This window comes from Doryrhamphus excisus, chromosome 13 (genome assembly GCF_030265055.1).
Source record: "Doryrhamphus excisus isolate RoL2022-K1 chromosome 13, RoL_Dexc_1.0, whole genome shotgun sequence".
In the NCBI taxonomy this organism is placed as follows: Eukaryota; Metazoa; Chordata; class Actinopteri; order Syngnathiformes; family Syngnathidae; genus Doryrhamphus; species Doryrhamphus excisus.
This window is the reverse complement of record NC_080478.1, coordinates 8,785,605-8,811,589: the sequence shown is the minus strand read 5'-3', so window position 1 is coordinate 8,811,589 and position 25,985 is coordinate 8,785,605. Positions and strand designations below refer to the sequence as shown.

The 25,985-nt window shown below is 40.1% G+C and overlaps 1 protein-coding gene across 3 annotated transcripts in view; it reads right to left on the bottom strand.

Annotated features, from left to right (window-relative positions):
* The window catches only part of luzp1 (leucine zipper protein 1), a 51,037-nt gene that overhangs the window by 21,697 nt on the left and 3,355 nt on the right, over positions 1–25,985 (bottom strand). For all 3 annotated transcript variants that reach the window (XM_058090697.1, XM_058090698.1, XM_058090696.1), the window contains exon 2: positions 4,047–4,106. The gene's annotated coding sequence lies outside the window, so the exon portion shown is untranslated. The remainder of the gene's footprint in view (positions 1–4,046; positions 4,107–25,985) is intronic.

Below are 25,985 nucleotides of genomic sequence, written 5' to 3'. Positions count from 1 at the left end.
GTATAAATGTGACTATAGTCGTGTTTTGTCATGTCTACAGGGCTCTAATAATGCTTTGTTCATTTTAATCTGAAAAAAATAATTTGTCTACCCACCAACTATATGTGGGTTCTTAAGTTTTTATTATTTGCTGTTTTATTATTATTATATTATATTTATTTATTACTGGTTGATTTTCTTTATTCTTGATTTGTTTATTTATTTTTCATCTTATTTTGTGCAGAAAAATAAAAATTAACATATTTGAGAACAGTGGAATGTTTTATCAGAGCTTTTCTTGTAGAAAATAGAAACCAAAGCAAAGTTTATTCATTTTTCTGTTTTTAATAAATGCGTTTTTTGGATTTTTTTTTTTGAAAACCTGATGCGGCCCAGTCTCGCCCAGACCCTAGCTCCAGTGGCCCCCCAAGTAAATTGAGTTTGAGACCCCTGGTTTAGAGACTGAATAAAATGTCAACACACCAATAACTGTTTGTATGCCAACATATAGCAATGATATAAAGATATAAAGAAAGCGGATGATACTATTTAAAAAGAGAAAAGACAAAATTCTAACATGTGGGTATGCTAACATAGCGCAACTATAGCAAAACGAGTAAAGAAACAGCTAGATACTATTTCAAAGGAGAAAGAAAGCAGATGATACTATTTAAAAAGAGAAAAGTCAAAATGCTAACATGTGAGTATGCTAACATAGCGCAACTATAGCAAATCGAGTAAAGAAACAGCTAGATACTATTTCAAAAGGAGAATAGATAAAATGCTAACACGCTAACAAATGGCATGCTAACATCGAGGAAGATAGCAGCTTAGTACAGAAAGCTCTAAGGCAGACCCATAAGAACAACATTTTCTGTCCAGCTATTTCAAGCTACTGTACACTCACAGCTGTTTAAGTAATCTCAGCTAACAGCAGATGCCAGATCCAAGTGAGCAGCACTAAACTGCTTGTCATGGAGGGGGGAAAAAAAAGGCTCCTGCATCACCGTTGACACAGACAACATGATGACACTTGTCGAGTAGACGCTTGTCTGTGGGAATTAAGTATGAGTCAAAATGACGACGGATTGCTGGTGTTAAATGTATGTTAACCACTTGCACTACTTTTCTTTGCAGAACCATGATAAGCAAGCGTGTCAGCCAGAATGTGAAATAGTAACAAGGTGCCACAGAGCGCGCAAATGCATTAGCAGGCTTATCAAAGTGGTAAAAGAGATTTATGGCGAAATCGCTACCTCACATCCGTTGCCCCCACCCCCCACCCCCCGCCCCCCTCTGCCTTCGTCTTAGCACACTCGTCCCATATGTGCTGGAACATGGAGTGTGACTGAACAGCCCGTAAATCAAGTGTCAAGTATATCTGCGTTTAAAAAGAAGCGTAACAGAAATCCAGTTATAAAATGAACGTGAAAAATTAATCTGCTTATTGAATGAATTGTTCCCATTGGCTGAGTCACTGGAGTAATTTGGGGGACCATTTCTTGTTGACTTTCATAGTACTTTCCGTTATTTATATATTGCAGAAATAAGTTCTATACACTAGAGATGGTCCGATCAGGGTTTTATGCTGCTGATTCTGATACAGATCATCCAGGACTTAAATTGGCCGATACCAACATTGATAATAATGGATTAATTATACATTTTTCAATGAATTTATGGTAAGTGATATGATATGAAAAAAGAAACTATAAAATTGTATTATTATTATCACCTTAATTTGAGGAAAAATATATTTGACTTGAGAGTACTAGCAGGACTTCCAGATGAGGTCATCTCATCTGATAAATTCAATTATTTTTTCCAGGTTATTAGCTTAGCCTTCTGACTGTCACGCACATTGATTGATGTTTACATCGTGAGCCTTGAAAACTCACCATACTATTTCAAGTGTTTGTTCTTCTGCATCCAGGATCTGTATGTAGCTTTTTAAAACGTGCTAACCCTGTATGATATTTTTCATGTGTTGCTAATTAAGTTCCACACGGCAGATATTATTATTTTTTTTTATTTGGCACAACTGCGCAGTGAAGACACATGCTGACGATCACATGATTTTCCATGGAAATCGGCCAATACCAATCGGCAGCCGATTAATCATAGCATACCTACTGATAATAACATTTAAGAAATAATTAATGGATAAAGTCATTATTTTCAACAGTAGCTCACTTTCCCCGTCTTCACTATGGCCCTAGATGCTGACTGCGGCTGCAGGGTTGCACAGATGCCAAAATGAGAACAAGCAGACAATGAGACAAGAGTAAGAGAGAAGGATGCATGAAGCTACGCCACAGAATGCTGAGGAGGTCTGCTGCTGCCTGAGTGGATTACTGCAGCAGGAATGCAGCAACCAGCTGATGAAAACAGGCGGGGAGGAGAAGGAGGAGGAGGAGGAGGATGAGAGGTAGCAGGAGGTGAAAAGTTATGACGTTCATCAAGAGGAGAGATGGAGAAAAGTATTGGGACACCTGTGTCTGTCTCCTGTAGAACATGTGCGAGCACAGTTGAAATATAGTAAAAGTGTGGCCTGCCACTCCTTGGGGCTACAGGGAAGGAAGCTTGGCGCCGCTGTTTGTGCCCGACAGGAAACACGCTCACAAAGAGCCAAGAGGAAATACAGAAGAGGCCAGGAGGAGGAGGATAAAGAGGAAAAGGGGGTTAGGTGGGCAAAGGCAAAGCAAATATGCAGATATTAATATGACATATCAGAGGGAGACGTATGACAGATGGGAATGCAAATGCAGACCTCTCACTATTTAAAGGTCATCTCTTTGCTAAAGCATATAGCTAGAACAGAATATGCTTATATATATATATATTAGAAACACTCCTCTATGTTCCCTGAACTAATACTAAGACTTCCTTCGACTCTATAGTTTATTTTTGTATTTATTTTTATATCTCAACCCAACCGGTCGAGACAAATGGCCACCCCACTGAGCCTGTGTTCTGCCCATGGTTTTTCCTTGCCTCTGTCACCAAGTGCTTGCTCATATGGGGTTTCACTGTTTTCATTTGTGACCTTAATGTGTAAAGTACCATTAGATGTAATAAATTTAATTGATTGAATGGAATAGTGATTCTTAATGCATTTTTATTTGCAATTTATTATTCTATGGATTTTCAATTAATTCTCAAATAAGCAACTTGACTTAATTGAACAATTTACAATTATGGAATTTTCATATAGTTCAAATCAGGGGTGTCCCCAAGTGTGTTTAAGTCAAAATATTAAGGAAAATATTTTTTTTTCAAGAATAGTGGCATAATATTATGAGGAAAACAAAAATACAGCATAAAGTTTCAATATTAAAGAAATATTTTTTATTTTTAAAGTCATATGAAAAACAAAATGTAATTAACAAAATCAACAAAAAATGGAAGAAACAGCTGTAATTTTATGAGAAAGTCAAAATATTAAGAGCAAAAAGTCAAAATATTATGGGAATAAGGTCATAATATTAATATTAAGGAGAAAGCTGAAATGCTATATTTGGAAAATCTATTAAAAAAACTGCATAAGTGGGAAAACAAAAAACAAAGGTGTTTAAAAACAAAGAAGTTTATACAAATAATTATAGAACTTCTTAGCATGTTTATGTGTCTGTGTGGCTTTATAAAATTGCCAAGTGGTCCTTGCTTCCTTTCATTTTTCCCCAAAACAACCCTGATTTAAATTATTATTAAAAAAGGTACATCATTAGTTAAGCATAATATTGCAATGTTAGGAATTATGTGAAATAAAAAAACACTTTTATTTATATTTAGTATATTAAATTAACCAATTTATTTGGTCTTTATTGTTGTTTTTAGTGATCTCATCATGAATTTTCAATTCAAAATCCTAGGCACCTGCTTTATCAACCACCAAGTTATATTTAGAAAAAAAGTGCATGCAAAAAATATATGTGTGAGGCCTTGACTAGCTGTTCTCCACTTAAGAACATTTAAGCAAATGGAGCTGCACACTAAACTCAAGTGGGACGTGTTTGTCGGTGTTAATGAAGTGCAGATGGTTGGAACTAGAGCGGAAAGTAACTTACATCTCAGACACATCCTTCATATCTGACACGTTAACCTCCTCTTCCCAAAGTCTCCATCCTCTGAAACACACAAACAAATATGCGATGATTCAAAGATGTCACCTTTTGCCAGTGTTGTGTAGACAATGCTCACAGTGTGTGGGGGGGTGGTGTGTGTTGGGGGGGAATGGGTAGTCAAACTCACATCCCGAGAGTGAGCAAACTGTTTGTGGGCTTTGCAATAGACTCATGCATGAGCAGACAAGCCATGTTGGGCCACCGCAACACAAGGCCCTATTCACTTCTCTGGGGAGGCACTGACACGCACACACACATCTACACATGCACACACTATTATCATAATCATCATCAACAACCCAAGAAGCTCTCAAGTGCTTCAAAACATGTACACACACACACACACACACAGGGAGAGACAGTGCAGAAGCATTCCACTACAGTAGCATTCCATATGTTTGGTTAAGCACAGAGAATCCAGATTTAAGACAGGAGTCTGGACTGAATTAAAAGGATGAGTGTGGAGGAAAAGAGGAGGAGGAGGGAAATGAGAGAGATGAAGGAGGAAAAACTGCAGGAGTCAACTGCGAAATTACAAACACTGTCAAACTTTGTGGTGACTGACGAATTTGGCGGAAAAATTTGCAAACCAGAAAGTCCGTCAGTGGTGTCAAACCTCCGCCAAGGTGCAAAGAGGGTGGTCTTTTCATAGCAACACCCAAGATTACCAGGCAAAAAAAAAACAGCTGATGTATCACACTGTCCTCACTTGGAAACACAACACTGGATTACTTTACAATTCTAAAGGCTTATTTTGAGTTGTCCTGTTTATTTCCTATTGGGCAATGCGTTGGTTACCATTAATAACAAGGGTCATATAATATGTATAATCACACTGATTATGTGATGTGAATTTTATCTGGATATGATTAATAACTGGTGGGAGGAAAAACAATTACATATGACACAAGCATATCGTGAGCTTTGACTTTTCTGGGTTATTTAGTCATTTTGTTCATTTCTATTGCACAAGGTGATGATTTTCAGTAATAACTGGTGGGGGGAACTATGATGGCAATTATACGGCACGTCTTCTATATGGGCTGCATGGCGGACGAGTGGTTAGTGTGCAGGTCTCACAGCTAGGAGACCCGAGTTCTATTCCACCCTTCCACCTGCCATCTCTGTGTGGAGTTTGCATGTTCTCCCTGTGCATGCGTGGGTTTTCTCCGGGTACTCCGGTTTCCTCCCACATTCCAAAAACATGCTAGGTTAATTGGTGACTCCAAATTGTCCATATAGGTATGAATGTGAGTGTGAATGGTTGTTTGTCTATATGTGCCCTGTGATTGGCTGGCGTCCAGAGTGTACCCCGCCTCTCGCCCGAAGACAGCTGGGATAGGCTCCAGCACCCCTGCGACCCTTGTGAGGAAAAAGTGGTAGAAAATGAATGAATGAATGAATCTTCTATATGGGCTGCACGGCGGACGAGTGGTTAGTGTGCAGGTCTCACAGCTAAGAGACCCGAGTTCTATTCCACCCTCGGCAATCTCTGTATGGAGTTTGCAGGTTCTCCTTGTGCATGTGTGGATTTTCTACGGGGGACTCCTGTTTCCTCCCACACGACTCCAAATTGTCCATAGGTATGAATGTGAGTGTGAATGGTTGTTTGTCTATATGTGCCCTGTGATTGGCTGCCGTCCATAGTCTACCCCGCCTCCCGTCCGAAGACAGCTGGGATAGACCATCGTGAGGATAAGCGGTAGAAAATGAATGAATGACTCCGTCTTCTATATGTTGCACACCTGTACTCATGCACGGACTGCCATGGTTTATTTTGAGCGGTCATGTAAATTTTGACAGTAGGGATGTCGGCTGCCGAGCCGTGATATTTGGAAGATCGGGTAATATCGACTTCCTTCACAAGGTCAGGTCGATCTGGTTTCTGTGTCACGTTCGTAACAAGGAGCCACACCAAGATACTAAGCCAGATAATACGCCTCAAAGCGGGTTGCCGCTCAACTCCCGCCACCAGCAAAACGAGCGTGCAGACATGTCCGTTGTGTACTGTGGTCTCACTTTGGACGTTGGATATTAGGCTGCATAGCTACAGCGGTAGCTCCCCCTCACTGTGCCCGGACTGCTGTGTCATGTTGCGGGGAGCTCGCACGGGAAGTACCGCTCTCACTATTGTGTTGAAGTGACTAGCTTCCATACATCCATTTTCTATTCCGCTTATCCTCACTAGGGTCGCGGGAATGCTGGAGCCTATCATTGTTGGTCATGCTGTGTAATAAAAAAGTACATTCAGCAATACTTTGATTGCATTATTATTATTATTATAATATATACCGGATTGGATCAGTAAAGATCAAAAAGTAGGATCAGAAGCCAAAAAAATGTGGATACATCCAGGTTTGGAACCCCTGCAAGTGTTTGTGGATGAGGAAGACCTCTGTAAAAGTACCAAATGTGGAAAAGAAAGGGCACGTTTTTTTTCCAATGGGCACCAGTATTGAGTCCTTGCTGTGCAGATGTTCCACTTATCCATAAAATTCCATGGAAATCCGTCCTTTGCATAACTAACTGATTTTAGCACCCCTTTCCTTGCATGCTCTCATCATGTCTCACCGCTCCACACTCATGTTACACTCATGTGCTACTTTCTGATGAGTCATGCTTTGCAGTCACCCTACGACCTTATTTACAAGCATTACAACCCAAGTCACAAACCTGCTTAAAAAAACGAGAGCCAGCATATAACACAATTACACGCAGCACCTTGTTATTACTGTTGGCATTGGTGATTTACTTGACAAATAGAAAAGCTACTTACACAGACTTTAATACTTGTCTTCCTTTTATTGGCACTCTGCTTTGTGAGACGCTCTCCAAAAACCACTTGATATGAATCAAGCAAGTGACAGAGATTATTAGAGTCTACTTTTGTTTACTTTTTTGGGGGGGAGGTGGTGTCTGGCTTCAACAAATTTGCAAAGTAGTGTTTTTCATACCCAAAACCACCACATTTGTGTTGCTGTCACACAAATTTCCTGCATGGAAATGAAAAAAAAGAGGATGCAAAATGTCATCCAAATGTTCCGCACTGTAAGAACAAAAGCAAGACAGCATGTCGATAAATATTTCAAAAATTGTAGCCAAAACTTTTCTTTTTCAGACAGACTATTTGGCTGTCAGTTGCCGGGGAGAACTCTTTTGATCCAACAAATGTATTCCATCTGTGATCATTCCGATTACTATACAGTCAAATTGAAGCGATTATTGAAGCAATAGAGGTAAAATGGAGTGCTACCAGCAGAGGTGCTGTGAGTCAGTCTAGTTTGCCGTTTAGACAAGGACAACAGTTAGGGATGACATAGTAAACAGTTTAAATCAGTGGTTCTTAACTGTTAGGCTCCCCAGCATACCTTGCTCCCCAGCATAACTTCTAAAGACGGGTACAGTTTTGCAAGTACGTACGTATATTAGTGTCTGTGTTAATGACCTCTTTGCTCACTGCTTTCAAATAAAGAGCACTTCTTTAAAGCAAGCTGAATATGTCTCTAACCATTTCCTGTGTGACTCAAGCTCACCACAAAATACTAACAAATGTTGGTTTTCTTCAATAACAGTAGCTTTAAAATAACTCTACAGAGCGTTGTCGCCGCTATAAGTACAAGATTATTATTTTTTGCCCAGACAAAAGGCCTGTGGTCCATCAAAATCAGTCATAGGACTCACATCTGGGTCAAAACCACCAGCTGAGGATTGCTGGTTTCAATAATATTGTAAAAATAAGCCTCAACAACAAGTGCTGGCTGTGCCTTTTAACAGACATTTGTCTTGAAATCTGTTTTGACATGCAATATAACTATCATATCCTAAACATGTCTGAACATGCTGTAAAGATTTATTCCTGCACATGTATCATTCGAAGTGTATCATCATCCTTCTTATCCTGACATGTCAGTGATGTGCTACAAAAACAAAATGCATGACCGTCTTTTCAATTATTTAGGAAAATAAAATGCTATGCACTTAGCAGAGGTCTTTGCAACTTTTACTAAATTATTGGACGCTCCTTTTATTAGTTTTCTTAGCCTAAAGCTGCAAACATTTGAAAAAAGGTCTCAAAGTGATGTGTGAGCATTGGGAAGGGAGCCATAACAAGGACGCTGAAGACGCTCTGGACCTGGGGGCTGTTGACCCCTGCTCTAGGGCCTGATTAGTGTTTAATCGAAACAAGTGTCAGATTAATCAAGTAAGAAAACAACCGTTAGTTGCAGGCTTAACTGTATGTACCGACTGAGGACTACGACTTCTCGAAGTGGGTGTCGTCTGAATAGTCTGCGTTACAAAGTGATAAATCAAGAAGAGGTTGTTTCCTCAATCTGTACAGTTGGAATGCTAATGCTAAAACAAGACTAACAACAATGCTAGCAAAAAAGCTACTTAACTGTCGGGGGGAGGGTTCAAAGCAGCGAGGACTTTCAATTTTAGTGCAGACATGCTCTCCATTTTGTTGCATTTCATTGGTTTCAGTTTCAAGTTTGTGCAGTACAGATAAATAAATAGACACTATCAGTTTTTCCAATAGTATTTTGAATTGGAGGTGGCAAGACCGAAAACGACTGACAACCATTGTTCTAACCCACAACCACTCCAGGGTGTACCACACCTCTTGCCCAAAGTTAGCTGAGATAGGACTCATTATACCTTTGACTCTTGTAAGCGGCATAGAAAAAGGATGGATGTTCAAACCCAACACTGGACTGAAACAGAGGACACGGCAACAAGCAACCTTACTGGAAGGTGAATGTTTTACAGCAAAATATTTGGATTCAAATGTAGCGAAGAAGAGGAAGCATCCACAGTGACCGCAGAATCCCATTGGATAAAACAAAAGAGGAAATGAGGGTAAAATGAAAGAAAGGGGTACGAGACAGATTGCCTTCAATTTCCTCCGCTGGAGAAGCATTCAAGGCCTGAAACTCCATCCGGGGTTCCACTGGCCAGGCGGGCCCTGTTTGTATGGGAACCCATTTCCTGAGTGATTAACAGCAGGGAAAGAGAGTGTGTATGTGCGTGTGTGCACGCACTGGGGGTTTCAGCTCGGAGAGGTCTGGGGTTGTTTTGTCTGCTCCGAGAGGAAAGGAATGCTCAAGTCAAACACTGCGGACAGGATGCCTTGCGAGAGAGGACGACGAGGGTGGGACAGAGGGTGAGAAAAAGCAAGCGCAGAAATGGAGTGTGGGGGGGGGGGACGGCAAGAGACAGGAAGGTCTAGAAAGTAGCAGACAGAAGGAGGAAATGTGCTCAACTGCATTCCTCCTTCTTCTTCTGTTGCTATTTGCATTCCGGGGCAGTGGTGAGGTGGAGTGACTACAAGCTGTCAGGGAGAAAACCATTCACCTCCTCAAACTTGACTGTGAACCTGCAGAACCTGTCCTAATATCTAATGACTTATAGTCCTCAAGCTCTCCCAGTTTCACAAATACCAGGCAAGGGTTTCACACACTCATAACACGCCTCGATGGAAACAATTATATATTTACCCAGCAGTAATACATGACAAGGAATATCCCTTTATTACATAGAAATCCCCTTAATGTGCTAATCTGGCAAAATGTGAGGAAGGCTCATGGTCAAATCTGCAATATAAACCATAATGATTTAACATGGTGGTTTTTGCCATCTATCATTAAAAATGACACGCAAATGGAGTGCACTCCTTCAGGCAGAGAGGCTATTGCATCTTCACGAGTGTCTTTCACACAGAGCCATTACAAGAGATACAACATTTACTTCCCTTTAGCTTTCACCCAATGACAGATGAGACATGAGACGACCTCAGTGTTAGCATCTTGTAGTCGGACTGCCACAACAGCATACCTGCCAACCTTGAAATGTGTGAGTGAGATCCTGGAGCCAACTCATTAGTGTTACGCAATGTGGTGTAAACAAAGATCAATACAAGTCTAAAAAGGTGACTACAGAGGTCTACAGGTCTTTAATAATGTTAAAAATGTCCTATTTAGAAAGTCAAACAAATATTCTATGTTTATTAATATTGTATAGTACTTTGTGGAAATTAAATTCATTTATTTTCTACCGCTTTTCCTCACGGGGGTGCTGGAGCCTATCCCAGCTGTCTTCGGGCGTGAGGCGGGGTACACCCTGGACTGGTCGCCAGCCAATCACAGGGCACATATAGACAAACAACCATTCACACTCACATTCATACCTGTGGACAATTTGGAGTCGCCAATTAACCTAGCATGTTTTTGGAATGTGGGAGGAAACAGGAGAACATGCAAACTCCACACAGAGATGGCCGAGGGTGGAATTGAACCCTGGTCTCCTAGCTGTGAGGTCTGCGCGCCAACCACTAGATCACCGTGCCGCCTGGAAATTAAATTATACGACCAAATAACCGCAACAAACAAGGGACGACTGTACCAAAATAGTGGCATTAAAAAGTAAGAAAACTAGTAAGCACCATATCTTTACTAAATATATAGTATGTGTTTTTTGTTTTTGTTTTTACAAAAAAGAGAAACACTAACGTCAGCTTTTGTCAGTTACATGTTACAGTTATGAAAAACAAACCATAAAACATTTTTTTTATCAGCATCTATGGTACCACCCAAACTGTTATCGTCATCAGACTGGATTCCTCAGCATTATAAATCGAGGTGTCTTTTTCCAACCAGACGCTCGGTAAACATAGCAGGAAGGTTTTACATTGTGCAACCACTTGGATGCTGATATAGTAAGTTAAAAAAAGCATCTTCACAACTTTATGGAAATGTCAATGAGAGAAAATGAGAGCAATTTCTTCATATTTCAGATTTAAGTCTCTTTGGGTGCACTGCTGTTCTAGGCAGTATCAAAGTTCAGCTGCGAAGCACTTCCTTGTGTTGTTGTAGTCGAGCCGGACCCTGCCCATGTGGGAGCGCGAGCCATTCTTTGAGTGGCAGAGCAGAATTGATAGGTTGCTATTGTTTCCTTTTAAGGTCAATTGTGTCTCAAATGCTTGGCATGGCTGCTGGGAGTGCAGATGCGGCTCGCTCGCCACAAGAGATAAAGCGCTAATTTAGCAGCATTCTTCAGCGCGATACACACCTCAAAAGAGGAGGAAGGGAGTCCTGCGTGGAACTTGAGAGCAGGGTGGATAAGAAGGACAAGCAGCGATCCACATAAACACCACCTTTGTTTATTTCAATGAGTTATTTCTTCAATTCAATGTATTTCTCACTTTCTGTTGGCACATCTGCTGGCTCTCGTAACTTTCTTTGGCTCCCTAGTGGTTTATTTTGCAGCAGGGACTTGCTAGTTGGTAAAGAACTACAGAGTCATGATGATGTTATAGACTGGCCACAATGACTTATGGTCGTTGAGATCATGCCAACACAATGCAAACTTTGGTCTTTCTTTGGTCCAGTCACTTTTCATGTTCTATGCCACTTATCCTCGTCAGGATCGCGAGCGAGAGGGGTACACCCTGGACTGGTCACCAGCCAATCACTGGGCACAAACGTATAGACAAACAACCATTCACACTCACATTCACAGCTATGGAGAATTTGGAGTCGCCAATTAACCTGGCATGTTTTTGGAATGTGGGAGGAAACCGGAGGCCCCGCAAAAATCCCACGCATGCACGGGGAGAACATGCAAACTCCATACATTGATGCCCAAGCGGAGGTTTGAACCCAGGTCTTGATTGATCCTGATTATCCTGTGGCCAACGTGCTAACCACTTGGCTGGGAATTGAACCGAGGGAAAAGTTCAGCTGTTTTTTGACGTAAATAACCAGCGCACATGGCAACCAAGGTTCCGCTTAGGGCTGGCCACCCCTTCGCTACACCGCACGATTGGATATTGCCATGGAGATAAGGATATGGAGAGGCTGCATAGCGGGAATGAACAGTGAAAAAGACGGTATAGAGGTTGCTGTATAAAACTTTGCACGTGTATTTGGTTTGACTTTTGTTTATGGAAAAAATATCAATATTCTACCTAAATATATCGTGAGTTTTCGTCCATATCGCCCTGCCCTAGTTCCGCTGTATCAGTATTTGCCAATACTGATACAACTCTGCATGTTTATAAAGGATACAAATTGCACAATAGGAGTACTTGAAAGGGTATGGGCATTTCATATAAAAATTGTTATGTAATCAAACAGTATAATACAGTAAAACCCAAAATACTATAAATGCAAAATTTTGGCACAATAACCGTCCAAAATTTGGTCACAGTTTTTTCAATAAACTGCCTACCACTCTAGCAAATATCTAACAAATGTCTTGAATTGTCCCAAAATGAGAAGCAGGGCTACAGTGAATGATTACAAGAAAATTATTAGCACCAGCTATGCTGCAGATGCTTTTCTGTAATAAATTAGTCGTCTAAACTTGTGCTGTGGCTGTTTAAAAAAAAGATGACCTGTAATATGTAAAATAACACTTTGCTCGCTACAGCAGAATGTCTGACAAATGTTTTGAATTGTCCCAAATGTGGAGCAGAAATATATTGAACGGTGCTCTGGACAAAAATTTGTGCCAAATACAAACACGCAAAGAGTAAAATGACAATGTTTTTGATGCGATAACAACATGGCTGACAAATGTTTTATACTGTCCTACATTAGCAGGGGAAAAAGCTTAACTCAATACTCGGTGTTGTGAGTTTTATAACGAGTATCTGGAATTGTTGGACATAAAGGATTAGTCCAAAGATTGTCTGTACAATCATGGTAGTATGCCAACATTTGTATGCAACTTGACTTAACGTTTGTGAAATGTACAAAACAGCAAATAGGAAAATTCCAGCATTTTTTATGCTGTAGCATAATTTTTTGAATTGAATACGAGTCACTGATGACTCGTGAAAGACGCATTTCAGCCCTATTTTGACACTACAGCAGATGTTTTGTGTTTTCACAAATGACTACATTAAATGGTCAAAAAAATCAAATTTAACAGCCGAGGCTGCAGTTTTTTCTGATATAGTATACTGGTGAAGGCAACTGCCTGTTTAATGAACGAAAAATGAGTCATGCTATCTTAATTGTCGTACATGTGGAACACATTCAGCTTGAGCTAATTTATACCCTTTAATTAGGCCTACAGGACAAATGAGAAAATACCCCCCCATAAGTACAGGATAACATTCACTATAAATCTTAGGTTGTTAACATGACTGCCTACATTGTCACTTGTTGAGGCACAGAATGCAGTAAAAAAAAAAAAAGTTGAGGTGGAAAACAAGAACCAGAAGGCTTTAACTCGTATTTGTGTTTGACCAGGCAGTCAAAACACAACATGTTGTATATAACCGCCTGTCAAGGCTGCAGGAAGAGAATAAACTGACAAACTAAGCTATGCTTCCTTATACTGACATACTGATGCATACAAAATCTAACCCCGATGCTCTGTGAAAGGGAGGACCCGAGCTGAGGTAGGATCATAAAATATGCCTGGTATTCCAGAATGCTCCACAGTGCACAAAATGAGCCAGTCAGGGACCTGGGAGTGTTATAGGATTTCAGTGTAGCTCTCCCGGGATCGACTGATTTGTCCACATGTATGCACAATCCCAGCTACACCAGTAAGACTGATATTATCTGATGATGGGGGCACTAAATCGCAAAAAAATATGTTGACTAATGAGTACATGAAGTCAATAGTTAGGTGCTTTTTGTTCAGGAAACAGCAGTCTATGAGGTAGTACACAGTTCTTCAGGTTGAAGATGATGGAAAAGCAGCACAACCCAAAATCAGACAGAATGAAAATAATGCTTGTAAGATGTCGAATTGCATTCTTACACCCAATCAATTTGCATGAATACATTTTTGTTGCTGTAACGTATGTCCTTCATTGTTTCACTGCACTGTTTGAGATCCGTAGCCAAATTTCAGACAGATTTTACGCACTATTTTTAGGCTGCTAGCTAAAAAGCCTCAGTTCGTCAGTGCCTACATTTCGCATTGTCCAGTTCCAACAGTGTTTTACATTTGATTTTAGTACAAATTGTGCTTCTTGTTGCTCACTGTATACTGTAGCATGTTTACTCGGCTCCACTCCATGACCGCTGGTTAGCGAATGCTGAAAAAAATTACTAAACATTTGTCCAGTTATGATTTTCCAAAATACATATTTGAATGATTTCCACATGCGGCTCATCTATGCAGTATTTCTGCTCTGATTTTGCAGTAAACCTTATCAAATCAAACAAACCGTGGTTTTGGGTTGTGTGTTAGTGTTTTCAAGCAACTAAGTATTTGAAAACATCAGGGAACTTGGGAATTTGCCGGCACATTTCCATAAAAACAAGCCCATATAAGTTGCTTATAATAAGCGGACCTGGCAACACTGAAAAGTGTGTGAGTTTATATTATGTTTTATGTATGGGTGATATGACAGTAAAAGTGACTGACTATAGGGGGCTTATTTCAATGTCAAGAAGGATTTAATAATGTTAAAAACTGTATCTAGAAGATCATAAACAGTTTTTTGATGTTCTTAACTACAAGAATATTTTATTTATGAATAAGGAATCCTATTTTACTTTTATCACATTTATTACGATTTATCACAATCAGGTTCGGAACCGATTAACCGCCATGAACGAGGGATGATTGACCACCTCTACCAAACTGAAAACAAAGTATATACGCATAGAGGAACAGTAACATTATGTTTATAAAAACGATGACATTGAGGACAAAAGTTTCCTGTCTCCAGACTGCCATTCTTGTATATATGTGTTTTGAGTTGCAGTTTCTTCGTCAAGTAACTTTCAGTAACGTAGTTACTTTAAAGTAAATTCTGTTAAAATGGAATGTATGAAAACGCAGTGTTCTGCGTCCTCGTGGTGTATTAGAGCCATTTACTTGTTCTATGTTGTATGCGTCTGTTGTTGTATTTACTGCTGCTACCAATAGAGGGTGTTGTATACTGATGTTTGCAGCTGTTTAGTGCCTGTACGAGCTAGCTAAATATAGAGCCACACAGGTCTTATTGGCCAAGGGAGAACCCGCCCATTGTGTTCTGCATCCTGATTAGCTGTAAGCCATTGCCAATCAGTCTCCTCCTGTCGTTTACTGTTGTGGTCAATAATTGTGTTTAAATAGTGTTAAATGGTGTTTAAACAAGAGAGAAATGTGAGGAAAATTTTTATGCAGAAATGTGTATAATGTGTGTATTGTCAGGGGTTCTAAAGCCTTAAAATATATATATATATATAATAATTGTAAACAAACTAGCCTACTTTGCAGATTTCACGCCATTTTGGGAACCTGTGCCCTGCGATAAACGAGACAACACTGTATACAATGACTTTTCACATTAACACCCAGTCATCTTTGCAGTTTAGATACAGTAAACGTTTGAACGTATATACGGAACGGCCCAGTCTTGGTGGCTAACCACACACAAATAATCACTAATACAAAAAAAGCAAAACCTTTATTCAATGTTGCCATAGCCAAGTATGATGTTCAGCCTCATTTAGCCTGGTTATTTTGTAAGAATGCGCTTCAAAAGGCAGTGATGGCATGTTCAAGGGAAAACCAACCCTTAGATGGGGAAAAACACAATAAAGTAATGATTAAAAATAACAAGAAGAAAGGAGGCTAACTCGGAGAGGGGAATGTGCTGAAAATAGCCGAAAAGTCATGGTCTGCAATCATCTGCAGCCCAGTGATAACCACTCCTAAATCCAGCCGCGTTAATATATGACCCCATGGAGAAATACAGAAAGTGGACTGTTATGAGTCATTTTATCTCGTCGGTTTTGAAGACTGTTGCAATGCTTCATGCTTCAGGCTGTTGTCTTCTGAGCCATTGATGAACCCTCTGTGTTGTGGTTTTGGCTCTGTCTTGTCAGTATTTCCACCAGTGTCCAAAACAAACTGTTAGCTGGAGGAAACAGTCCTCAAAGACACTTACATAGCTGTCTTTTTTTTTTTTTTTTTGATGCAACATACTTATTGTGTAAAGTTGACCAAATAAGAATTCTCGCAGGAATTAACACAACAGTAAGGACAAAGCAGCGCAGGACTAAAGAAACATGGAAGTGAGTCATAGCCAGGTTAGCATGGTGTCCCAACATTCCTCACCCGGAGAACATGTATATTTGCTGATCACAAGTAAAATAATCTGTGAAAGGAATTTTATTTTGAGAGCCGCCCTGTGTAGGCTTGGAACAGGTCAAGCAGGAGTGTGTCTTTTGTGTTTCTCCCTCTTGTATTCTTGATTTGTGAAGGACATATAAGGGTCCCTGTTCTGAGAGTCATCCTTGAGCCAAATGTAATGAAAATAATAGGGTGGATTGATGTATATTTTAATAAAGCATAGACCATTTAGACTTTTCCAACCACATATTAACTCAACATGTTTTTAACCGAAATTTGTTGGAAATTGTATGAAAAGTTAACCACTATATCCAGCTCACAAATGTGCTATTTTCCAGCCCAGGATAGCAATGGAAACACACTTCCACCCTAGGGATGGATTGCATTTTCTGGAATGGAAAATTGAAAAATTTGACAATCAATTAATTGTTATGAATGGAATAGGTGAAGCTCCCCTTGACTGTTCCGAATTCCTCCTTCCATGCCATGTTACATACCTCCAAAAGTGGGGCCATGTGGCAATGTCAAAAATAATTACCATAAATTACTCATTATGAACTTCTTGATTGTGTGGAAGTGTCTTTTGATTAAGTCACAACCTGAAGGAGGTGATGAGGCAAAATAGTGGGCACCGCTTGGCTGCAACCAGCAGAGGCACAAACTAGTTCAAACTAAAACAAAGCATTAAGTCAGCTATGGGAACCTCCTTATGTGAAACATGAACACATACTGTATTTCCTTCCCTTTTCTGTGCATTATATGGCTGTGTGTTGCAGCACAAGACGTGTGCTCCAGTCCTCGGGTAAAATATGCTGATGGCAAACGAGCATCTTGTTGAGCCTTTGTAGCAAAATCGGGAGCTAGGTATCCGCTCTTCCGTCTGAATGACGCCAAGACTAGCAATTAGTTTGCAAGATAAAAAATTGTTTTCATGTTAGCTGCTACAACAATAATATCACCGTAGCTTGGTTAATATACAGGTCAGTTATATAAATGGAACATACAAAATACAAACTAGGTATTTCCTGTGATGTCTGTTGGTAGCAGGCTATATTAACTAGTTTTCTCGCATGAGAATGCACAAAAGGGGAAAGAAATATGCTTGTGTTTCATGTAAGGATTGTGAAAAATTTCCACAAAAAGTGCAGTTCCCCTCTAAACAAGTGAAAGTTCATAATATGAAACATACACACAAATTTATTTTCCTTTCCGTGCATTACAAGGAGAGAAAACTACATAATATGAGCAAGCTCATATCATTCATACATTTTCTTCCGCTTTTTCTCACAAGTGTCGCGGGGGTGCTGGAGCCTATCCCAGCTGTCTTCGGGCGAGATGCGGGGTACACCCTGGACTGGTCGCCAGCCAATCACAGGGCACATATAGACAAACAACCATTCACACTCACATTCATACCTATGGACAATTTGGAGTCGCCAATTAACCTAGCATGTTTTTGGAATGTGGGAGGAAACCGGAGTACCCGGAGAAAACCCACGAATGCACGGGGAGAACATGCAAACTCCACACAGAGGGTGGAATCGAACGCTGGTCTCCTAGCTGTGAGGTCTGCACGCTAACCACTCGACCGCCGTGTCGCCAATGAACTGAATCATCATAATGCAAAAGCAAGTCAAGTTGCAGTTGATTGTTTTAACTTTAATTTTTTTTTTTTTAAACCCTTTCGTGTGGCTGGAGATTTTTCCGGACAGCAGAATGGGGGAAATGTGCGCCTTTGAAAATATTTTGTGTTATAGTCCAAGACGCTGAATACAAACTAGCGAAAACAACAACAAAAGCTGGGATACTACAAACAGCTCTTTGGAGTCACTTTTATAAGTTTCTTTGATATCAACTGAAGACAGACAAAACCATAGCACCACCATGTACTTTGATATCACGTGTCAAAAAAGTTTGGATCATTTTTCACTGGCAAACACGTGTGTGAATGAAATTCAGTGCTCTCCGTTTTTACAATCTAAAATATTAACAAGCTTCAGATGTCTTAAGAACCAAGTGTTCTTCTCCAAGCACTGATTCATAACCTCTGGATGAACCCCACCTCCACTGAGCCCTGAACCGGATCTGACTTCCACAACAAACTCCTGCCAACCGCTGTCGCGTCAGTCAGTGCCCATCTGACTGCAAATAACAGACCGAAGCCTCATAAATCCTGGAGGAGTGAAGCGCTAACTATAGCCGTGGAGGAGATGTTGAAAGAGACATGTTACAGCACTCGATAAAAAAAACAATCAAATAGTAAAAGACGCTGTCCAAGTCATACAAAACCAAGGACTGCGGTTCGAAATTTTTGCCTTTTATGGATGGTGCAGAGGTTCATAACATGATGGGCCAGTGTAGGTGGTACAAGGGGTTTATTTTCATTTTTTGTCTTCTATTAAACAACTGTCTATGACAGTTGCCCTCAACCCGGCTAATTTATGGACCGGTGGAAGGGGAAAAAAGGTATATACTGACATGAAACAAAAACATCAAATATAAACATTGTACAAAACAAACATGAATACTGAGTCACTGTAGGTGTACTAGAACTGAAGTTTGTTTTCGAGAGAGCTGATAATGGTGCAGTATGATGTGCGTGAGCGACCAGCACAGCATGTTTTTACAGAAATCTAGTCTTACGCAATTAATTGGATGAGAATGCAAACAACTTCTTTGATGTCATTGTTGAAAATTCAGTTTACTTCATTTTAGCTTTAATCCAAAATGATGGAACAATGTTCTTCTCCCCGCACACAACACAAAGCGACAGAGCTCTTAGTTCTTTGCTGAATTATGCCACACGTCTCACAAAATTTTAACACACAATGTTTTTATAGTTTTAAATGCATAAAACAATTCAAAACACATATAAATGACAAATTTAAAAGGATAACTAAAATGTCAGGTTAATTTTACCTTTATTGAAGACATGATGTTGGCAAAGACACAATAGAGCAGCAAGCTCAACATGGACACCACCTTCCTGTTTTGCCATGAGTTATTTCTCAAAGTCAATATTGTTTCTCACCTTCGTTATCAAAATTCTGGCACTTGCAACTTTCTTTGGCAGCCATGATCAAGAGAAAAGCAGTGACTTGAGGTGAAAAATAGCATTGTGTGAAAGTGATGTCCGTGTTGATCTTGTTGCCACATCTTGTCTTTGTCAGCAATAACATCTTCAGTGAAGGTACAACTGTTCATTTATCCATTGCATTTGCCATTTATATGTATTGATGCATTTTGAATGGTTTTCTGCATGTAAAACTATTAACATGTTTTAATAATAACATTTTTGGACTTGGAATAATTGACAGAAAAAATAATTTGGTTAGAGTCAGACATTTTGGAATGGATTAATGACAATCAGCAAGGTTGAAGTGTATTTCCAAAACAGATATACATTTACAGTTGACTCGTAGTGATACGTAGTTCTTTACAAAAACAGTGCGTGTCTATTAATGTTTTCTGTGGTCTGATTCGGCCCAGCTCGGTGGTGGGCAACCCCTGCTGGAACCAACATTTCTGGAGTCTGCACCATCACAAAACCGACAAAAAATAAAGCATTCACCTTCGGACAAATCTCCAGCAAGAATGCATCTTGAACCAGACTGGAATGGCTCCTCAAATATGCCAAATATTCTCCTGAATCCCCCAACCCTCCCGCCCCTGTCTCTTTTAGTGAAGATAGGTCCACAGCAGCCCAAACTCTTTTCCCCGCCTTCTCTAACCCACAACATTCCTACACTGTACACTTCACCGAACGCACGCACATTTACAATCAGGGATCACACAGACAATGTTAAGAACATTAGCAACGCAAGTTTCCACCCAGCTGACCCAGACGTGCCTTTCTGGGGGTAGGCAGTTCGGATTTCTTTTCATTAACTTCCAAAAATACTCCAGGGCCAAGTAGACGAAGGAGGAGGGAGGAGGTAGTTGGGTTGACAGGAAAAAGGCCAATTCGCACACCTAAAGTTAGGTAGAGGAATTTATTAGAAATGTCTTTATCATAGTGCCCACTGCTAAAACATCCTTGCTGTGCCTCCTACATGCTTCCCCGCTACCACAAACAAAGTATTGGGTAAGACACTGGACATCAAGGTACTTTTTTTCCTGTTAAAAGGAAACCAAAAGCGCCCTGAAGCAACCGAAATCCTCAATACAATAACATACCATGTTTCACTTGCTTACAAATGTCTTACGCTTAGTATTGACTCAACAGTCTTATCACTTGCAGCTATCAGGATATCATCAGGACAGTCACCTAAGGACTCACAATTCGTTCTTGCAAGATTCCCTTTCTTGCCTTGTTTGCACTCTGGATGTTTGCTGATCCATAAGGAGTCTAGACTCCCCAACGTGACTCATGCGTGGAGACTAATCAAGACCCTTCAAAAGACACAACAGAAGCTTTACGCAGCCTGGACAACTAAAATAAAGACACCTCAATGAAAATGGCAAACGCATGTTAATGATCAGCCAACACAACCATAAATAATAAATAACATTTAGCTTGGCATCTTTGGACTTGATACTTGAGTGTGTCTCTGTTCTTGTGTGATAGCAACATGATGGACGGTTAGGAACGCTAAATGAAAACCAGATGATGCTGTTGGGTTGCACGCTATACGTTTGTGAAACTTCACATGGTCCACAGCAGGATAGCTGCATGGGTTTTTGCTGGGACAACGCGGGTGCTACTGGTGCTCATAAATTACCTGAAATATAACATTAGGAAGCAGTTTGAAAACCTGGCGTGGGTCACCGTGACAAGCTCTCGGAAAACAAGGATTTCAAAGCACAGAATATATCCGTTTCATGCCAACTTGTGTAAAAAACGATGTGAAATATGTCTAGAAGCTACCTTGTATGCTAACATAGCTGTTCATCTAAAATGAATTCAGATGTTTTGCTCCAAATACAAATTTTTACATGTAGTCGTTCACAGTACAAAATAATGTGACTTGTATTTCTGTGTAATGTGAACGCAATACGTCCGGGAAGACATGTATGCTACAAAACACCATGTCACACGGAGTACACGAGTACAGTGTGTTCACAAAAATAAACATTGATCCAATTTGTGGGCTCAATCCTAGCGCAATTGTGAAATATTTTGTTTGTGTAACCTGATACCTAATACTTTTGGCTACGGCATTTTGAGACGTTGGTTCCGATGCGTGTGGGTGGATGCTGGAACAAGAATTGGTGGCAGGTTAACGTAAACTACTTCGGATTTTTTTAAGTCATTATCAAATTGCCAAAGAATGTTTGACATACCTTTCCCCAAACACGGTAAAACACGCTTTTTGATTACTTATACATCGGATATACGTAACCTGAATGTTCAGACAACAGTTGCATCAGATGCAGGTCACATCCAGAAAAAACTAAATTTGAATTTGATCTGCAGTAGCCTTACCGAGCAACCAAATGGGAGCCAATCTGTTTGTAAACGCAAAATGGTTTTAATTAACGTAAAGATTTAAAAAATGTAGTTAATCCGTGAGTTGCAGTTGATACTGTTCCACTCGAGTCTGACAAATGACAAAAGACAATGTGTCTGCTTTGCACTTTGCTTCAGGTTAAAGGTTAATACATTTCTCAAAACAAAAACAAAAGGAAAGTCATCTAAAGAATTACAAAGTTCACAGGTGAGCGAACGTGTCGCCGAGTCAAAAACAAGGCTGTCGCGGCATCGAGTTTCAAATGAAGGCTTCAAATGATTTTCCTTAAACTTGATGACTCAGAATAGTCAGCATATTTGCGGGAAGGTTCTGAAGCCCAGAGCAGTAATTAGCCAACAACAAGCTTTGGTGACAAGCAAGTTCAATCAAAAACGTGTTTTTTTTTTTTCAAATGAGGAAATATTTGTGACTGAAGCTGTACCATCTCAAACATGACAAATTCAAATTAAAAACAGTTTGTACTGTGGTGTATGAAAAATAAAGGAAACTGATTTGATTTATTTTTTTGTGATTTATATGTATTTATAGATGAGCAGAAAACTTCTGTAGTAGTAAAATAAAGCTGTTCGGTATGTCTGTGTAATCACTGAAATATTGAGTCGGGGAGTCGAACACACCCTGTTTTATTGGGGCTTCCATTATTTGGGGGGACGACCCCTCTCCCCCGCCCCCAAAAAATGAGCTGACAGTCGCGATTTTAGAATGACCTGAGTCATGCATTCTTCCACTGCATTGTGGCTTGTGTTTCAGCTTAAGTCTTGCTTTCCGTCACACAGCCACTGACCGGCTTTGCAGTCACTGTCCATGCAGTCATAGGATAAATGGAGGATACATAAGGTCATTCTAGATCAGAGGTCTGGGTAACCTGGGTCCCTTTGTTTGTACATTACTTTGTAACCATTGGATTCAGACATTCCAGATTACTGACTGACTTATGCATCACATGTACTGACTGTCGTCATCACAGCAGATCTAGTAAGTTCGGTCCATTGTAGGACAAGCAGGAGTTGGAGGGCCCACCAGCACCGCCCGTAATGAGCTGAGGTTGTTTGGCACACTTTGGCGGACTAACTAACTAACGAGAGGGGGATTCATTCACCATCACACACGCAGGAGATGTTGTATAAACACAAGGCCATTCTAGCCTCAACATGGAATTCTTTAACGGTGAGAGCACATATTTTGGTGAAATTAGTTTTGTGCGTGTGTGCGACTGAGCCTTTAATGAGAGTCTGAAACGTACTTGGGAGACTACCGCTCGCTGAGTGACTGACATGCTTAACTTCTAGTGCCTGATGACAGCTCTGGCTCGTGCTTGCTCATACAAAGTTCAAGTAGTTTGAACTCACAGCTGAAATCAGAGAGCGTCATTGGTCCATTGCTGATAAAAGAAAGCTCGCAGAGCAGGCAGATGTTTTTGAGAAGGAAGAGAGGGGGTCACCGAAGAAGAACATACACACACTGAAATTGTCCATTCATCATGTTTTTGCCAAAGGTAGCCGTGAATGAGATGTACATTTTGACGTTGACTTTCGCATCATTTCATTCATTACTGAATGTACTTTTTTTTTATTACACAGCATTTTTTGTCACAAATCTCTGTGAGTCAGGTCCTTCATCCAATGACAGATAAAATTGGTAATAAAAAAAATAGGTGTGCAAAATACTATTAGGGTAGGACTAATCATTTTGCATGGCTATAGATCAATTTGTGGTGTGATTTAGAATGTATAGCTATTTTTTTTTAACAAATACGTTTTTTTTTTTACAAACACAATTCTAACTTATTGACGTCCATAGTACTTCCCGTGTGAGCTCACCACACCATGACACAGCAGTCTGGGCACAGTGAGGGAGAACTACCGCTGTAGCTACAGAGCCCAGTATCCAACATCCAGAGTGAAACGAACTTCGCAACCGTACACCGCAGACACTTGTGCATTTTAAGCGGCGATATTATCCACGGACTTTAGCTAGTACATTTAAAAAAATGCTCCTCTGCGGATTTTGCCTTGGACCATGACATACTCCTTCCCAAAATGATGATACACGAGATTGGGTCCACGGGAACAAGACAAAACAAGATTTTAACATGACTTTCATGACAATGTATTGCAATCTACTACTTAATTTCTACTGTGTGTACACTAACGGCCCCGCCTCCACCCACTGAGACAAACAAACTGTACGTATGACAAATCGACTCACTCTATTCATGCCGCTGTTCCGTGAAACAAATGAGTGAAGACGCCACCTACTTTGTTGGGGTAACCTAAAGAGCATAGCTGACATAGCTTTTATGTGAAATAATAAAAAAGGAAACAGCGGCTTGTATGCATAGCCCCACAACTTCCCAAAAGACAGTTTTGTAATTAAAAAAAATCAGGCCTCACTATGCTTACTAAAATAGCTCACAAAGTAGCCCGCATACATATGCCAGTGTTACTAACGTTTGTGACCCACTCCTGACTGTTACATCAGGGGTCTCAAACTCAATTTACCTGGGGGCCACTGGAGCTAGGGTCTGGGTGAGACTGGGCCACATCAGGTTTTCCAAAAAAAAAAAAAAAAAAAAAACGGAAAAATGAATAAACTTTGCTTTGGTTCCGATTTTCTACAAGAAAAGCTCTGATAAAACATTCCACTGTTGTCAAATATCTTATTTTTCTACACAAAATAAGATGATAAATAAATAAACAAATCAAGAATAAAGAAAATCAATCAATCAGTAATAAGTAAATATAATAATAATAATAAAACGGCAAATAATAAAAACTTAAGAAACCACATATAGTTGGTGGGTAGACAAATTATTTTTTTCAGATTAAAATTAACAGTATTAACAGTTATTTAACCTTTAACATGAACATTAATGAAATGTAATAATTTTTTCTGGGTACATGATACCATACAGAATCCATATCAAACTTGCGCGGGCCGCACTAACATTAAACTTTCATATCAAGGCGGGGGCCTCAAACTAGTGTCCTGCGGGCCACATTTGGCCGTGTGTTTGAGACCCCATGTGATATGGCATCTACCAGTTCAACGTGTATGTATAAAAACAGGTTAAAGTACACAGTGGCACTTCTTGCAACAACACACTGTTGTGGTGAGGTATGGAGAAATATAACTCATTAGCATTGAAGCTACAAACACACCAAAGGGTGTGCTCCTAGTTGAGCTAAGTACAAAAAGCTAAGCGCTACTGAGAGCTTACTAAAAGCGCTTTCTGTCTAAATTCCAGCATCAAGCAATTGTGGAACCTCAACAAATTTATTTAACAAATTGTTGGAAAATAGAATACGGTAAAATGCTCAGAATCTGCACATCAAAATCACCTTATGGTCAAACGTGTGATATCCTGTTTATTATCAACGGCAGCCTCCATCCCGGATACTGAGCCCACTATGGCATTATTGCAAAACACACAGTCGTAAAAGGACACAGAGTCGCGGGCTGCTTGTGGGCTTTAATATGAGCCTCTGAGATCCTATGATTCATAGGTGCTATTTCAAGAAGAAGCTCTTTCTTGTCATGCATGAAACACCGCTCACTGTACAGTGTTGCACTATTCCTGGGTGAGAAAGGTTAGCAGGCCTTAAAAGCGGGTCCACCACTAAAAATAATCAACACCATCCGGTCCTTAATTCTTCTTGCGCTATCCATTGCATTTAATGTCTGGGTTATGCCGCATGTTGTGCCCATGCACTCCAAAAAAACATGCTGACCTTTGCACATTTATTTAAGAACAAATCCCTTACTCTGACACTTTTTGCTTGTTTTATTGCTTGACGTGAGTAGTCTGAACATAATAGTTTCAGCTAAAGCACACAAAAAAAATATTTGCAGGGTGTTTTAACACACTTGCAACACTTGACGTCAACTGTAATTCCACACTAATGTGACGATGCTATGCTCACAGCAGGGGCTCTGTGAATAAACCTTGATGCGCGCACTGGCTGGGAGCACCAACGCTGACAAGCCGGGGTTGAACATTCCCAGCGGTTTGATTCTCCTAAGGAGAAAGCCTCAATACTTTTTATTTAATCCCCAGAGGCGGTCATTTAGCCACTTTGTAATCCCTCAAGTTCAGGGCTTAGGTTGAAAATTACCCTTATTGGACACCCATAATGATTAGTTTTTGGTTTCACCGATAGCAGCGCATGCTAGCTTCACCGGGGCGGTCGCTGGGTGAATGGAAAACCAATCATGCAAAGCATCGTTTAGGCTGTCAAACAGTAGAGGGGTATGATTATTACTCCTGGACAGACACATGGTCCAATATTTTTGTCTTCTTGGTCAAACCGCAAGAGAACATGGTCAT